The 18186-nt window shown below is 44.3% G+C and overlaps 2 protein-coding genes across 3 annotated transcripts in view; one reads left to right on the top strand and one right to left on the bottom strand.

Annotated features, from left to right (window-relative positions):
* The window catches only part of RFTN1 (raftlin, lipid raft linker 1), a 203248-nt gene that overhangs the window by 164528 nt on the left and 20534 nt on the right, over positions 1-18186 (top strand). The gene's annotated exons all lie outside the window — the stretch shown is intronic.
* OXNAD1 (oxidoreductase NAD-binding domain containing 1) overlaps positions 17461-18186 on the bottom strand; it is a 75724-nt gene continuing 74998 nt past the window's right edge. Inside the window, exon 10 of one of the 2 annotated variants that reach the window (XM_011933711.1) lies at positions 17461-18093. The gene's annotated coding sequence lies outside the window, so the exon portion shown is untranslated. The remainder of the gene's footprint in view (positions 18094-18186) is intronic. The other variant, XM_011933709.1, reaches the window with a different exon arrangement.

Genomic DNA, 18186 nt, shown 5'->3' with positions numbered 1-18186 from the left:
TGGTGCTGGTGGAAGGATGCCATATGCTATTCACCAAGACAGTGAAAGAAAGACCTGAAGGCATTTCTGAGATCATCAAGGCTGCTGCTCCCATCAGAGGCCTGGAATGCCAACACCTGGGGGACAGAACTGTGTCAAAGGAGGTGACTTGGGCATCCTCAGTATCTTCAGGCTCACTGCCCAGTGCCGTCTCAAGTTTCTGCTCCACGTGGTCAGGCTAACACAGCCTCTGAGACTGACATCTCCTGAAAGCAGATGGAGGAGAGATCTTGTGGGAAGACTGTACTCCTTGGTTTATGGGTTTCTCTTCCTCTTTGCAGCTGGTGGAAACAACCTTCAGGAGTCAGCTCTTAGGTCACCTCCGGCAGGGTGAAAGACCCCTCCTCTGTGTTCCCATAACTCTCTGGGCACGACTCTATCACAGCTCCTGTTGTACTCTATCAATGTTATTTATTTGTCCACTTGCCTCCCTCCACTGTGAGTTTCTTGGTCTGGGAATGTTCATCTTTGTTCTCCAAGGCACTCCAGTAAATGCTTGCTGATTGGGTTGAAGGTTTTGGTTCAGCCCAAGGTAGACTAGTGTTTCTCAAAATTGAGCTCGTATCAGAATCACCTGGAGAGCTTTTAAAAACACAGCTATCCAGGCTCTACCCCTATTTCCTATTCAATGGGTGTCTTAGTCTGCTTGGGCTGCCTAACAAAATACCAGACTAGACAGATTAAACAACAGAAATTTCTTTCCTCTCAGTTCTGGAGGCTGAAAAGTCCGAGATCAAGGTTCCATTGGGGTTTGGTTTCTGGTGAGGGCTCTCTTCCTGGCTTGTAGATGGCTTCCTTCTCACTGTATCCTCACATGGCTTTGCCTCTGAGCATGCACAGGTGGGAGCGGGCCACTCTGGTGTCTCTTCTTATAAGGACACTAATCCTGTTGGATCAGAGCCCCATACTTATGACTTCATTTAACCTTAATTACTTCTATAGAGGCCCCATCTCCAAACACAGCCAAACTAGGGTTTGAAGCCTCAACATACACATTGTGGGAGGATATAAAATATTTAGTCTACAACGGTGGCTCTGAGATGGGGCCCAAGAATTTGCATTTCTAAGACATTTTCAGATGAGCTGATGCTGCTGGTGTGGGAACCCCACCTTGAGAATCCCTGTCTTAGGGGAACTAAGTATAGACAGCTCCGTAACCAGCATAGCCCAGCAATGTCCAGTCCAGGACAGGTTCACCCACAGCTCAGCTCTTTGAAGAGGCTCCGTCAGACCCTGACCTGGGCCTGCAGACAGCCCCTCTCCTGCCTGCCCCTCTCTAAGGCTGAGGGTGTTTTTCAAACTCTCACGTCTTCTACCCTCTATCAATTACTTCTTTTCCCCACCCTTTTGGCCTCTAGGAAAGATTTTTTTCTTTTTAAGGCCTCAGCAGGTCCCTTTTGGCTTCTGGTTAACTGCTTTTCTGGTAAGCACAGTCCCCCCAGGCAGGCCTATAATCTCTAGGGCTCTGACCGCAAAATGTCCCTGACCAGTTCTTTCTCACGTCTCACAGTGGGGCCTGGTCTGTCCCTTTCCTGCTTCGTTACTCCTCCTGTGCTGCTTCCTCAGCTCTGTGTAGATGTGCCATTCCAATTCCACCTTGTCTCGCTGGCTTCCCTCTCTCTTCACGCGCATGTACACATGCACACACGCACACACGAAAATGTAGTGTGCGGACAGTGCAACATGTTGCCAAGAGAGCGGAGATTCCAGAGTCTGGCCTGAGTGTGCATCCTGCCTCTCTGATTCCCAGCTGAGTGATAGACTATGTGAAAAGCAAACCACCCCTGCTTTGTTTTTCTATTTTCAGTTGTATAAATGGGGATACTGGTAACGACCTCTCAAAGTTGATGAGAATTAAAAGAGAAAACATATTAAAAAGTTGTGAATGTAGAACGTGGCACATAGTAAGCCCTCACGACATACTGCTTTCTCGGTCAGTCACCTGGTATCATCATGAGACAGATCCTTCCCCCACTGCCTTCGTCTTATGCTAAAAGCACAGAGGAGGTTGGGCTAGGGGACCTGTAGAGTCAAATGCAAATAATTGCATTTTGCTCAGTTGGAAACCTACAGCCTAAAATTAAAGGCAGTTGTAAGATAAATGTCTATCCATAGGGCATTTATAACAGGTATTTTGTTTACTTTCTTTGAGTTTACAGTCTAGTGTGTGAGCAGAAAGGGTAATTCTTGGAAAGGAAAGGAAAAACTACATAAGATGAATAGGTAAAGAGCAAGATACAGAGACAGAGACCCTCTTCTTCCCTCTGAATCTGTGTATCTTGGAGCCTGACATCCCATCAGAGCTTATAGACACCACCAGGTGCTACCTGAGCCATAGAGCCTTTTCCATGTTTATCCCTCTCCCTGGAATATGTTCTAGAACATCAGTGCTTATCGTGAAATTTGGTGCCAGAATGGAACATAAGACAGTAGAAAAAGCACTTATAGCTGATGCAACTGGTATGGTGGCGGGTGGGTTAATTGAAAAAGTCAAAGAGACCCAAAGAAAATCAGATTCCTATCTTACACATTTTATTTGAATGTAAAGTATGTAAACACATGTCCATTTGCCAGTCTTTTTGAGTTGAGTGTCTGCTGAAGTAGAGTTCTGCCTCATCTTTTTCATATAAACCACACCCAAAGTGTGCTAACTACAATGTCCAGTATCAGTTTCTTTAAAGTATCAATGGAATCTGACTGCAGAATCCTTCTATGTTTTCATGATTTCTTTCTAGTCTTTCTAATCCCCTCACCCAACACACATCTAATTCAGCCACAGTTGTTACTTTTTAGTGATTGTTCTTTGTTGAGTCTCTTCACGGAATTCAACTTAGTTTTTTGAGAAACAACTTGTTTTTGCACTTATAGTTTATATGCTTTTAAATCATTTAAGACATGTAATTAGGATAATGGGTCTAACTTATATAAACACATACAGCTTACCCCTGACATGCTCAGTTGGTGAGGTCAGAAGGGCACGAGCATCCTAGAAAGCAGCTGCTGCCTGCGAGGACTTGACTTCTCTCAGGGTGGACTGGACTTCCGCGAGTACAGCTGCAGGGAGAATGGCTTAGGGCATCATTACAGCCTCTACAACTCCACAGACTTTGTCATGAGGCTCTGGAGTCAGCACTTCTCCACTTTCTGCCTGCATATTTAATCTTTTGTTAACTCCCATTTTATCTCATACTACTCGCTTCTGCCCATTTCCCCAGCCTGTCACGACATTTCTGATCATGGTTATATCATCCTTCATTCTGGGGATCTTCCAGCCTTGGCTTCCCTGAAGGCTTCATATGTATAGTGGCTCCTGGCTGGTCTCAATGGCAAACAGACTGGATCAAGGACACAGTCCTTGGCACGCTATAGGAATCTCTCCACCAGTGCCTGACACTAACCCAAACCATTCTGCAGTGGATTCAGGTGGCCCTGTTGTTCCACCTTCCGTTCATCTCTTGTATTTACATGAAAGGCTTGATGAGATGCTTTTCTGTAACTGAAACCTACTCTGGCCTGCAACCCTGTCTCATAATCCTGTGTAACAACACATTAGGTCTCACTTGTTCTTCATGAAGTTCTGCAGGTTTCTGGGGCTCAAGCTTTTGTTTTCAAGGGCTCCCAACCATCCCTTTAAGAATCCACTCTAGGATTTGCCAGGGAGTAACATCAATTTCTATGGTTTCTAGAATTCACAAGGGAGCCAATATTTCTTCTTTTTAAACCATCTGGTTTTTTTCTTTTATTGCCACAGTTTCTCCAAGATAATTATTTTGGTTCTGAGATCATAGTCTTGAGTGCCAAAGACAGCAGTTCTCTGCCTTTTTCCTGTGATAGGGATGACTTTCCTGCAAATAATCACTCCCATGAAAGGCCCAGGAATCAACACCCAAACCCCTCCCAGGCTGCATCTCCATTCTTTCCCACCGCAAAGCAAATCATAGCACAGGTGAGTGCTATGGAGGTCAGAATAGCCTCAGATCTATTTTAGCAGCTCATTCAGTACTTTGACTTTTATCAAATTCTTGTGTGCCACTCACCTTGACAGTTACACACCTGTTTACAGAATAGTATGTATGGATGACTGCCTTTTCCTTAAAAAAAAAAAAAAAAAAAGTGGGCCGGGCGCGGTGGCTCAAGCCTGTAATCCCAACACTTTGGGAGGCCGAGACGGGCGGATCACGAGGTCAGGAGATCGAGACCATCCTGGCTAACACGGTGAAACCCCGTCTCTACCAAAAAATACAAAAAACTAGCCTGGCGAGGTGGCGGGCGCCTGTAGTCCCAGCTACTCGGGAGGCTGAGGCAGGAGAATGGCGTAAATCCGGGAGGCGGAGCTTGCAGTGAGCCAAGATCGCGCCACTGCACTCCAGCCTGGGCGACAGAGCGAGACTCCGTCTCAAAAAAAAAAAAGTGATTCACCTCAGCTTGAGCTCATTTAAAATTTTCAAGTTTGTTTCAGAGGGCAAACTGCTAACATCTGCTAACAATTTGAATGCCCACTCCCATCCATGACTCAGTAATTTCATACTTCACATCCATCTCTTCTAAAGAAACAAATGCATGTGTTCACAAGAAGGCACAGACAAGGATATTATCTCAGCATTATTTATAATATCAAAAAAGGTAACAATATTCATGTCCATCAGTAGGGGAATGGTTAAACAAAAGATAATATATTCTTATTATAGATTAGGTCACTCTATATAAGCTGACATGGAACGAATTGCAGGAAATGTTAAACAAGAAAACTAAGTTGCAGAATTATCCTGTGATGGTTAATTTTATGTCAACTTTGCTGGGCTATGGTACTCAGTTACTTGATCAAACACCAATCTAGATGTTGCTATAAAAGTAATTTTAGATGTGATTACCATTCAGCTCAGTAGAAGAGTGAAGCACATTACCCTTCATAATGTGAGTGGACCTCATCCAATCAGCTGAAGGCCTTAAGAAAAAAGATTGAGATCCCAGAAGAAGGAATTCAGCCTCCAGATGCAAAACTGCAACATCGACTCCTGCTGGAATTTCCAGCCTGCTGGGCTACACTGCAGACTTTGGATTTTACATCCTCCACAGTCATGTAAGCCAGTTCCTCAAAATGAATCTTTCTAGATACAAGATAGCCTACTGATTCTCTGTCTCAGGAGAATCCTGATGAACACAGATACAAATGCTGTGATGCCATTAGTGGGGAGAAAACTTCACAGGGTCTCTTAGACTTTAGCCATATTTGTCTCCTTGTAGAAAAGAAAGTAAAATAGGAGTTGAATAATCCCATTTTTATTGTCTTGAACATACTCTTCTTGTGCAACTTCTTGCTTTCAGCATGATTTTAAACGGCGTGTGTGTATACGTGTGCACACACGCACATATGTAATTTGCATATCTCATCTCATTCTAGGCTGAGGTGCATGTGTGTATACCTCACGCCACCTACACACCTCAGCTCGTTCCAGGCACAACATTCCTCCTCTTTTGGGTTTGCCTCATTTTTGTCACCATCCCTGGAGGCTCAGGTACCCCCTTCTGTCCTTGTAAATTCACACTCATCTATCTCCACAGCCACAGTGGTTTTCCTTAGTTGCCTCCAACTTTTATTTTAGGGTGACATGTCCACCTGGAGCCAGCGGGCCTGTGAGCGTTTCCTGCCATGGGGCCATATTAAACTTTCCCCTGAGCCTCTTCTTGTCTCTGGAGAGGGCCTCTAGTACTCTTCTGCTATTAGGAACTTCACAGAGAAAAGCTTAGTTTGTACAGTTTGTATTGCCCAGGTAAATCATTTCCCTTCCCATAATGATGGGGAAGAGATTACATTTAGAAATAGTGACCCCAAAAGGTCATGATCTGATTATTGAGTCCTGACTTCTGATCTGAAGCTTTGACCTTGTCCTCGGATACTGGAGCCTGGAATGGCTGGCTGTCCCTCTTTTATCTCTTTTAGTCATTATTTTCCCTCTGCCTCCTCCTTGGCAGCAGCCACTTGCTTGGGCGTTCTGAAATGTATGTGGATTGTGGCAGTGGCAGGACACAGAGATGATGGGCTATTGGACCCAAACCAGCCCTCCTGCTCCCCCATGGGGCAGGTGGGCTAGACTTAATCCATGAAACAGTGCCTAAGAATGAAAACCATTTGAGATGGTGGAGATTAGAGGTTCCATAACAGAACTCTTAGGGAACTGGGAAACTCCATAGGCTCAAAGAGAATGACTGCTCTTTGATGCCCAGGAACAAGGATGCAAAGGGGCGTTTGCTGACGCCCCACACATCAAGGAGCCTCGGGAAGAAGACAGCCTACAAAGGAAGTAGGAAGGCGTTCAAGGCTAATTGTGCCCTGCTGACCAGAAGTGCCCTGGGAGAGAGCAGAGACTGAGCAAGGCCTCCTGGACACAGTGGGCTCCAGCTGGGTACTGGCAGTCAAGTCAGGACTTGAATGGGCTAAGGGATTGAGTGTGGGGGCTTCCTGCTGTGGGAAGTGACAGGAGCAGAGGCCAGCTGGAAGAGAAGGCACACCTATTAATTTTTTTAATAATTAGAACACATAATGGATAATGTGGGTGAGCTCCCAGATGCCTTCAATAATGGATAATGTGGGTGATCTCCTAGATGCCTCTGATAATGGATAATGTTGGTGATCTAGATGCCTCAGCTCCCTTTTTACCATCGTGCTTTCACCTCAAGCAGGCAGCACTTGTGCCTCTTAGCAGAGCCCTGCCCCTGAGCTCCAGGAGCCTACCCTGCTTTAAGCAACAAGAGCTACAAGTGCCCCTGAGGCGGTCCTCAATGACAGAGGAGTGTGGGTGTACGAAAGCTCTGCTCCTTGGCCTCAGATGGGGACAACTCTGAGCATAACTCACCCCTCAGAGCTCCCCACAGGATCAGACTAAGCCACTGGTCACGGGATGTCCTTAAAACTGCGTCCTTCCTGGGCTGCTGCTACTTTGTTGTCCGACTTCCCCCGCTCCCTCACTGGCAGCACATCCTTAATAAGTTACTTGCACATGAATACTTGTCTCTCAGCATCTGCTTCTAGGGAGCCTGGCCTAAGAGCATGTGTAAAAAAATTCCATTCAGGAATATTACATTGCAAATTGAGATAAAAGTTACTGGAGGTTTTATAATAATTTTAAACAAAATGCTTACAGTGCAAATGTGTATATAGTAAACACTGAATCCTCCTCTCCTCTGACCCTCACTTCCCTAGTTCCCCTTTCACAAAGAAAGCTCCTTCCAGAGGGGAGGTGGTATACACACAGAGGGAGGTGGGTGTGCCTCTGTATAACAGAGAGGCAGAGGGAGATTTTATACGCATAGAGGTGAAGGCAGAGTAGACAGTTGAAAATGCTTTGAAGATTAGAGTAAAGAGGCCACAAAACAAGGAATGCCAGCAGCCACTAGCGCCGGAAAAAAACAACGATTCTCCCCCTGGCCTCCAAAATGAGCAGGGGCCTGTTATAACCTTGATTTTTGACCCAGTGATCCTGATTTTGAACTTCTGACTTCCAGAACTGTGAGAAATTTCTATTGTTGTAATCCACTAATTTTGTGATCATTTATTATAGCCATCCTAGGAAATGGATATAACATGCATGGACGTCTCTCCAGGGTCACCCTGTAGGGAGTCCTTGACAGTATGTTTGCATGTAGAGTCTGGGGAAGACTTTCCGGTTGAGGCAAGGGCCTGGACTTCTTGCAATGGGTTGAAAGGAGCCATAGTGGGATTTTCATCAGAGAGCTGTACATTGGGACAACTGGCCCTGGAGAAAGGGCCAGAAAGGGGGATAGAGCAACAGAAGCCCAGGGAAATAGAATAAGGGTGGTGGTCATGGGTATCAGTTGGGTTGCTTTCCACTGTTCATAGCAGGAAATCCGCCTAAAAGTGGCTTAAGCCGTAGGGGTGTTCATCTCATCTCACTGAGCAGGAAGTCTAGAGCAAGATGGGGAGGTTGCAGAGTCAGCTTTTTCAATGGCTTAAAGATGCCACCAGGGACCCAGGTGCTGCCATCTTTCTGTACTCATCCTCAGTCTGTCTGCGGGCCTCTCATGATCCTCACAAGGTGACTGTGGCAATTCTAGGTGTCTCATGCAAATGTGATGACAATGGTGAAGAACAGGGGCAGTTTTTTCCTGCGACACGTCCCTTTTTATTAGCAAGTAAAACCTTTCCCAGAAACCCCCAACAGAGATTTCCTCAGGTCTCATTGGCCAGGGTTGAGTCACAGACCCATGCCACTTGTCAAGAATCATGGTTGTCCAGGCCTGGGGGGTGTCAGTGAGGAAGGAGGCCTGGGCCATCGAGGGGCTGTTGGCTTTGGCAGCCAACAGAATGTGCCACTGAGGGGGACTAGCAAGGCAGGATGCTCCTAGAGGTATTTTCAAGACTGGACTTGTTGACGGTCTGGATAATGAGATGACAAAAGGAAGTGTTTGACCTTTAATCTTTATCTGCACTTTTTTCTTCCATAAACTCAATTGTCCTATTTTCTCAGACATCCATATTTCACTTCATATACAAAATTTAGTGATACAAGTAAGATCTACCTTTTTAAAAATTTATCCAACAAATAAATATTGAGTTCCTACTGTGTGTCAGGCACTGTGACAGCATGATGAATGGATGAAATTCAGGCAGGAAGGATTGATTCCATTTAGTCAAGGGAAGGAGTGTAGTCATTAAAAATGAATGCCCACCCCCTGGCCTTTCCACATTCATCAATAATTCCTCTTCATTGTCAAGCTTCCTGAGGGGTGCTGGAAGACCTTAAATCACAGAAACCTTTTAAATCTGACGAGGGGAGAGGCAAGTATGCCATTCTGGTGAAGATCATGGGGCAAAGTGAATTTCGATTCTTGCTGCAGAGGAAGAAAGGATGAAACAAATGATCACATTTTCAAAATCCTGTGACAAATGTGGTTTAAAATATTCAATGTACGCCACAGAACGACAAGAAAGAAGTGTATTAGGGTTCTCCAGTAAAAAAAAAAAGAACCAGTAGGAGATTATGCACACACACACAAAGACACAAAGAGATTTATTATAAGGTTTTGGCTCATGTGATTATGGAGACTGAGGAGTCCCACAGTCTGCTTTCTGCAAGCTGGAGACCCAGGAAAGCCAGTGGTATAGTTCAAAGGCCTGAGAGCTGGCAGCTGATGGTGCGGATTCCAGTCCAGGTCCCCCAAGCCCTGAGAACCAGGAGCAACAAGGGCAGAAGATGGACATTCCTGTTCAAGCAGTCAGGCAGTGTTAATTCAGCCTTCCTCCACCCTTTTGTTCTGTTCAGGTCCTCAATGACTGGATGATGTTCACCCACATTGGGGAGGGCCATCTGGTCTACTCAGTTGGCCCATTCAAATGCTAATCTTTTCCAGAAACACCCTCACAACATGCCCAGAAATAATGTTTATGCATCCTGTGGCAAGTTAAGGGCTCAATGTGATAACAAGGGCTATATCTTTAGGTTTTCCCAATGTGTTTGAGATAAAAGGGTGGGAGATAATTCTATCAGAGCTTTAAACACACACACACACACACACACCCCCTAATTATTATCTTACAATTTCTGTGGGCCAGAAATCCAGGTGGGCTGAACTGGGTCCTCTGCTGCCTAGGGTCTCAAAAGGCTGAAATTGGATGTCAGCAGAGCTGTGTTCCTTGTTAGCGGCTTTGGTGGGGAAGAATCCACTTCCAAGTTCATTTAGGTTGTTGGCCTTGTGGTTGCAGGTCTGAGGTCCTTGTTTTCTTGCAGCAGTTATCCAGGAGCTGCTCTTTGCTCCTAGGGGCTGCCCCCATTTCTTATGCTTTCCATGTGGCCCCCTAAAAGAGCTTTTCAGATGCATGAGAGCCACAGATGAAGAGAGGGCAAATGGTTCTCCAGAGATAACTGAAGTATATTAAATCAGTGAGCATAAAAGGTTGGAGGGTGTTCTTATAGTTATGTGTTCACTCATCACCACTCCTTGAAATACGTTCTCTCAAATTCGCCTGGCCAAGGCTTTTAATACAGCTAAATAAAAAGGAAGGGCCTATGGGTGGTGTATAACTGGCTGAGAGGCCGCACTTGGCAATGATGGGCTTTCATTGGCAGGAGGTCTTTCTTCATGGGCTTTCTGATGCCATCCTGTGCCTTGTCCTGTTTCACATCTTTTTCAGGGGCTTGTGTAGGGATCTAGAAGGTGGTGGACCTGAAGAGAACTGATTCTGGGAGGCCACAGAATATCTTGGGTGGCCGTCGAGATCTAAAGAACATGGATGCTCTTGGGCTCCACAAAAGCATTCCAGTTGGGCAAAGGGGAAGGAGGCCAGGTCATGTCTGAGAGTGGGGAAGACTCTGGAGCACCCACCCATGCCAGTGTCAACCAGAGCTGCTTGTTCTGAATGTATCTGTTTTTACATGTTGTTTCTAAATCAGATTATAGTTGATGCTTAAAGGAAGCATCCTACTAAAAAAAAAAAAAAAAAAAAAAAAACCTTGAAAATTACTGATCTAATCCATTTCGTTTTTTGAGTAGGTTTTCCAGACTTCTTAAACCCCTCCAATCTCTTACCTCTTAGTATATGAATGTTGGACTAAAACCAGTCCAATAAATGTAATAGGAATACATTTAAGTATCAACAAATTGCATTTAAGCTCAAAAAAGTCAATAATATAGAATGGCGAATACCTGATTTGACAATAATTCCAAAGAAAAAGAATTCCAAAGAAAAAGGCCAAGAATGTCTCTACTACTTCCCTCCAAGTGCTCTGGGCTGTGACCCAGTGAACATTTCCAGATCACAGCCCGTGTTTCTCTGGGCTCACTCTCTGCTGAGACCCTGCTCCACCTCCGATCTTCACTTTTGAGGCAGTTGCTCGCCCTTTCCAGCCCAACCGTAATGCCACCAGCTTTCTGAGGCCGTCTATAAGACTATCAGCTGGCTTTGCTCTCCCTTCCTTTTTAAACAACCACATTTCACCTTACCTAGGAATTACTGAAGTTACCAAATTGCTATGCAATCTCCTTGAGTCAGGGACCAGCCAATCCTTATATTCATAGTTTCTGGATCCAAATTAGTTCCTTTTGTGTTGTAGTTTTTTTTTTTTTTTAACAAACATTGAATAAATAATTGGATGAGGTTAGCACTGCCTAGAAAAGATATCTTTGACCACATTTATGAAAACACATGCATGAAGGACTTCTCCCTCTTTTCTTCAGTCTAGTTCTGGCTGACTTGGAGTCTTAGGTTCCACCATGACCACCATATTTGATGAGAAACATGAACAGACTCCAGGGTACAGGTGAGAGTGACAGTGACGGGGGAGACACCTGGAAATGGTGGGAAACAACTGGACATGTTTATCTTGGAGGAGGAAAAAACAAGGGCTATCAGGTAGCTGGCTTCCTCATATCTTTGAAGGGCTGACTTATGAGAAAGGAAGTAGACTGTTTTTGTTGGTTGTAAGGGAAACACTGGGTCTAATTGGAGAGTGTTATGTGGAACTCTTCAGCAGAGGAAGTGGCTGGGGCCTAGGACTGTCAACTCCCAGATGCTGGTGTGACTCGGATATTCCATCACCACTAATTGGGAGTGATGTTTTAGGCAGGAAGGACTAGCGCAATGGTTCCCAAACCTTGGTAGTCCTCAGAATCACCTGAGGACTTATTAAAAATTCACATTCTTGCTGGCTAGCTCATGCCTGTAATCCCAGCTCTTTGGGAGGCTGAAGTGGGAGGATTGTTTAAGCCCAGGAGTTCAAGACCAGCCTGGGCAACATAGTGAGACCTTGTCTCTCTACATTAAAAAAAAAAAAATTAGCTGGGCATGGTGGTGTGTGCCTGTATTCCCAGCTACTCAGAGGGGCTGTAGTGGGAGGCTCACTTGAGCCTGGGAGGTTGAGGCTGCAGTGAGCTAAGATCATGCCATTACACTCCAGCCTGGGTGACAGAGTGAGAATTCTGTCTCAAAAAAATAACAAAAACACTTTGGGAGGCTGAGGCAGGCAGATCACGAGGTCAGGATATCGAGACCATCCTGGCTAACACAGTGAAACCCCGTCTCTACTAAAAATACAAAAAATTGGCCCACCATGGTGGCGGGCGCCTGTAGTCCCAGCTACTCGGGAGGCTGAGGCAGGAGAATGGTGTAAACCTGGGAGGCGGAGCTTGCAGTAAGCTGAGATTGTGCCACTGCACTCCAGCCTGGGCGACAGAGTGAGACTCCATCTCAAAAAAAAAAAAAAATTAAAAAAAATAAATAAATAAATATGCATTCCCAAGTCACTCTGCCTCCCTGGAGACTCAAAGTCAGAAGGTCTGGGATTAGGGATCTGCATGTAAAAAAATTGAGCCAGGCCCAGCAGCCACTGGACTAGAGGTCCACCCTGACCCCTTCCAACTTGAATAAGCTGAGCATGCATGTTGACACACTGCTTTTAAATCAGTGGCCTCTTTAAACATCCTTTTGGGGTGAAGTGGCAAATTCGACTTGGCAAATTAGACTTAAGGATTGAGAACTAGTCTAGTGAGGGCAAGAGGCCTCTGCTTTCATTCTTATAACTTTTTTTATTTTTATAAAAGTGATCCATGGACACTTTCTCAAAATGTTAAACATAGTTACCATATGACCCAGCAATTCCACCCCTATATTTAAGAGAAGTGAAAACATATGTCCATATAAAGACCTGTGTATATTAATGTTGATGGAGCTTTACTTGTAATGTCCAAAAAAGTAGAAACAATTTAAATGTTCATCAACTGATGAATAAACTATGGTATATCCGTATAATGGAATATTATTTGGCAATAAAAAGGAGTAAAGATATATACTACATATATGAACCTTGAACATATGCTAAAGTGAAAGAAGCCAGTTGCAAAAGACCACATATTATATGAATCCATTTATATGAAATATCCAGATTAGGCAAGTGCATAGAGACAAAAAGTGGACTTGTGGTTGCCTAGGGGTGGGTGGGGGAAGAGGGGAGTGACTGCTAATAGGTACAGGGTGTTGGTGTGGGGGGTGATGAAAGTGGTCTAAACTTAGATTGTGGTGATGGTTGTACAACTCTGAATATATTATAAGCCACTGAATTGTTGGCTTTAAATAGGTGAATTTTAAGATACTTCAATTATATATCAATAAAGATGTTGAAAAAAGTGACACATAGTCATTAAAGATAATTTAGAAAATACAGGTGAAGAAAAGAAAGCAAAATAAAGCCCAACTTTCAGCATCACTGGAAGATAGCTGCATAACATCTTAGGGTAATCCTTCCTGTGTATATTCTGTTATCATACTCTTCATACTGTTATACATTTGGGTATGTAACTGTATCCTGAAAATGTTCCTGTTATTAGGCTTTTACTTCATTATTTTTAATGGCCATAGAATACTTCAATTTGTGAACAATTTTACTTTAATTTATTTAATTAGTTTTCCATTGGTGGGTTTTTGCTGACTTCAATTTTCTTGCTCTTATAAACCATTAATATTCTTTAGCAATATCACTGTAATTCATGTCAATTTTGATTCAAGGTCCTTACTTTTTTTAGAAAAATAAACTTTCTATTTTGGAGTAGTTTTAGGTTCATAGCAAAACTGAACTGAAACGTTCCCATACAGTATGTAGCCTTTCCAATTGGCTTCTTTCACTTAGTAATATGGATTTAAGGCTCCTCCATCTCTTGCGAGCTCATTTCTTTTTAGTGCTGGATAATATTTCATTGTATGGTTCTACTGCAGTTTCTCTATCAGTTACTGAAGGGCATCTTGGTTGCTTCCAAGTTTTAGCAATTATGAATAAAGCTGCTGTAAACAGCCATGTGTAGGTTTCTGTATGGACAAAAGTTTTCAGCTTATTTGGGTAAATAACAAGGAGTATGATTGCTGGATCATATTGTAGAATATGTCTAGTTTTGTAAGAAACTGCCAAACTGTCTTCTGTAGTGACTGTACCATTTTGCGTCCGCACCACAGTGAATGCGAGTTGCTATTGTTCCACATCCTCGCCGGCATTAGGTATTGTCAGCGTTTTGGATCTTGGCCATTCTAATGTGGCATCTCATTGTCTTATTTGCATTTCCCTAAAGACATATGATGTTGAGCATCTTTTTACATGCTTATTATTTGTTATCTGTGTATCTTCTTTGGTGAGGTATTTGTTCAGATCTTTTGCCCATTTTTAAATTGGGTTGTTTGTTTTCTTATTGTTTAGTCTATGAATTCTTTGTATATTTTGGATAAAAGTCCTGTATCAGATATGGCTTTTGCAGATATTTCTCTTAGGCTGTGACTTGTCTTCTCATTCTCCTGAGGCCTTTACTTTTTGAAACCCGTGAATTTTTATCCCATGAAAACAGATTTTACCTTTGATTTTACCTTAAAAATTCTTGATGTTGTTCAGAAGCGGGTTTGGACAAGAAGGTGAGGGGTAGGGAGTAGCACAAAAGCATTATTCTATTTAGAATCTATTTGGGCCACAGGATTCTGCAGAGTTACCTTCCTGTATAAAGACAAAGTCACTTTGAAAGAAGCAGATACACTCGTCTCCATTAAATGTTTGTTGGATGTTTTGTTTTTCAGTCTCCATCAGTTGGCTTTTGCTGTGTAACTAACCATTCCAAACTTAGTGGCTTCAAATAACCATGTATTAGCTCATGATTCTTTAGGTCATCTGATCAATTCTTCAGCCATAGGGCAACCTGCTGATCTCTGCTAGGCTCTCTCATATGTCGGCTGATGGCTGAATGATCTAGAGTGGCCTGACTCATATGTCTGGCAGTTGGCTAGAACACAGCCTGGTGTATCTTAACATTCAGTAAGCTAACCTGAACCTCTTCACAGGATGGCAGCCACAGGATTCCCAAGAGCAGCAAGTGGGCAAGTCCCAATGTGCCAGCTTATTTCATGCCACAGTTTGCATCACATTTGTTAATGTACTATTGGCCAAAGAGAGTCACAAAACCAGCTCAGAGTCAAGAGATGGAGACGCAGACACTACCTCCTGATAGGACCCTCTATAACACACGGCAGTGGAACAGAAACAGGGAAGAAACAAGTTTATGTGTGGCCAGGTAAATAATGGCCTTGTGCTTGATGGCCAGTACATGACTGTATCTAATTTTCATACGTGAATATACTTCTAACTTCCACATACAAAATGCCCATAAAATGGTAACACAGCATCCTGGCAAATTAATTCACATTTTTGGTGGCAAACTCATGTCTTATTTTAGGTATGATTTACAGCAATTTTGATAAGACTTTGAGGATACAAGACAATGGTGGCAGAACCTACCCCAAAAATGCTAGCACAGGTGCATTTATTCACTCACTCAACAACTAATTATCAGACAAATATTTCCTTAAGTGCCTGGGATTCATCAGGAAGAAGATAAACTCCTTGCCTTTGTGGAATCTGTGTTCTAGTGCAGGGGCAGAAAAACAAGGAAGTGCCAATTTGTGATCAATATGCGGAAATGGTAGGACAGGGAACAGAGTGACGGGAGGGTTTTCTAGAGGACCCCAAATAGGGTTGTCCCGTCTCTCTGAGACCATTTTCATTTTCTTGACTTTGGTTTTTTCATCATTGGTTTGTCCCATGGTAGGTCTCGGTGCAGATGCTGAAGGGGACCTGGCAGTGCATCTGTTATGGCTCTGGTGGATTTCTCTCTGGTAGAGCAGGGAGCCAGACAGAGTGGGAGGTGGATTGCAGGACTTGTGGCATTGGACTAATGAACAGCCAGAGGTCTGATCTGTCTTGAAGGCAGGATATTCCAGCTGAAGGTTTCTGGCACCTCAGAAGCCCTATCAGAGATGGGTCCTCAGAGAGCATGCTGTGGGATTAGTGCGATGCAATTTGGTTTAAATAAGAGCAAAGCATAAGGAGGGAGGGCTGAGCAAGAATTGTGGTAGCCATAGCAACATGATACTGACAGTTGAGTCACCACAAAGAGAGTATTGGCCAACTGTGATTGCCCCAGCACGGCTTGAGAATGTGGCACTTTTGAAGTTACCAGGCAGAGAAAGTCGGGGAGAGAGAAATTCATGGTGTTGAGCTTTTCCCAGCATCCCATGTCTTACCAATCCCTTCCTTAGTGAGTCAAGGCTGTGACAGCCCAGCGCATGGTGTGTTGTGTAGTTCTGTTCATTGTTAGCTAGGACCATGAAATCACCTTTAATCTCCATTTCCCCCTCTCTTAAGGTTTTGAACCAACCTTTATTCAGAGACCTCTTCTGGGTTTGGATTTTATGATTATCAGTAAGCTGTTGGGAATCCACTGCTGATAGGTGGAGGGGACAAAGTTGACACTTTCGGGTTCTAGAATTCCTGCAGACTGGCTCTCTCCCCAGGTCCCCAACTCCAAAATAAACATCTTTTAATTATACACTTCGGAAAAGCTTTTTTTTTTTTCCCAATCCCCTTTCTTTTTTCCAGGTAATAGGTAAGGTGAAAAATCAGAAGGCCTAAAGTTATGATGCAGGATCCCTCATTCACCTCTGATGGTCTAAAGAGAGTAATAAAGTGGCAAGTCCCATTTACTCCCAGAGAGCCTAGTTTTCTCTCTCATCAAAGCTAGTGGGAGGGACTTGGCAAGTCTCTAGATGAAGAAAATGTTTCTTTTTTAATTGTTATCAAACAAAGCTGTTTCTAAGTTGGCCTGGGAGGACCCCCTCACCCTGAAGCAATCAATGTGTGTTTAAGATATCAGCTTCTGGAGGACAAGAGCCCTGTGCTGTTGCATATGTGGTCCTGATGAGCAGCTGACAGGATGTGACAGCTTTGTCTTGCTTAACCACAGTCAGAACTGCAGTGCCTGTCCCTGCTATGGGTCAGCGTTGGCCCCAGCCGTCGCCCCTTAGCCTCCGCACGTCTGGCCTCATTACCTTCCCTGTGATTGGGAGCCCTGCATGGTTGCATGCCTTGCCTGGTTCTCATTCTGCTCATGCAGGTGTGTATGGGCAGACACCCCTGATAAAAAGGATGCATGCCATCTCCCGCCCTTCCATCCGGTAGCCCCTTTCTTCTTTCTGCCTTCCAAGTAACTGACATTAGAGAAACCACATGTACCAGGACCAGATCACCCAGCATGTCCCAGAATCCAGGAGAGTGTTATCTTGCACATGCAGGTTTGGTTTTCTTGCCAACTTGGCATTGTGCTTTAGGAGAAGCCAGGGCAATGTCTCAAGCTGGGACGATCTACCCAGTGTGGGTTTTTATCTCTCTCTTCCAGGGCAAGCTGGTGGCACTGCTGGGCCTCGCAGTAGGTTATCATAAATTAGACTTCAGGGCTCCAGAGGTAATGCAAGGCCACAGTGTCTGGCCTGGAGAAAATAAGGGCTAGGTGTGCCAGCCTTGAGTGTGGTGACAAATTGGCAACACACCCCTTCAGCAGTAACTGTATCATTGTATTTCTCTCAAATCAAATGTGGTGACTTTCTTTTCTTTTTTTTGAGATGGAGTCTTGCTCTGTCGCCAGGCTGGAATGCAGTGGCGCGATCTGGGCTCACTGCAACCTCTGCCTTCTGGGTTCAAGCGATTCTCCTGCCTCAGCCTCCCAAGTACCTAGGACTACAGGTGCCTGCCACCATGCCTAGCTAATTTTTGTATTTTTAGTAGAGACGAGGTTTCACCACGTTGGCCAGGATGGTCTCGATCTCCTGACCTCATGATCCGCCCACCTCTGCCTCCCAAAGTGCAGAGATTACAGGCGTGAGCCACTGACCCTAGCCACAAATCAAATGAGGTGACTTTCATTACAATTTTCCTCCTAGAGGTTGCCTGGTATGTGGTTCTTCTTAGAATAGTAGTAACCCAGTTAGCTTCTGCTGTGTAATAAAGCTCCCCAAAGCTTAGTGAGTTAAAATCATAACCCGCACAGGTCAGCTGGGTGATTTTTCCTTCAACTTTTAGGAAATCGACTAATCTCAGCATGTGCCTGCAGGCGCTGATGGGTGGACCGCAGCTAGCAGCTCCAAGATAGCATCTCTCACGTCTGCTGCTTAGCAGGGCCACAGGTCTCTCATAATCCAAAGGCTAGCCTGGGACTGTCCTCATGGCATAGGCAGGGTTCCTGGAGAGTGAGCAGAAACAGCAAGGCCCCTTGAGGCCTAGGTTCAGGATGACTGTAATGTCACATCTGCCATATCCTGTTTGTCACGGCAAG

The sequence above is a fragment of the Colobus angolensis genome, unplaced genomic scaffold (genome assembly GCF_000951035.1).
Source record: "Colobus angolensis palliatus isolate OR3802 unplaced genomic scaffold, Cang.pa_1.0 Scaffold129, whole genome shotgun sequence".
In the NCBI taxonomy this organism is placed as follows: domain Eukaryota; kingdom Metazoa; phylum Chordata; class Mammalia; order Primates; family Cercopithecidae; genus Colobus; species Colobus angolensis.
The sequence above is the reverse complement of the archived record's forward strand: the minus strand, read 5'-3'. Positions and strand labels throughout refer to the sequence as shown.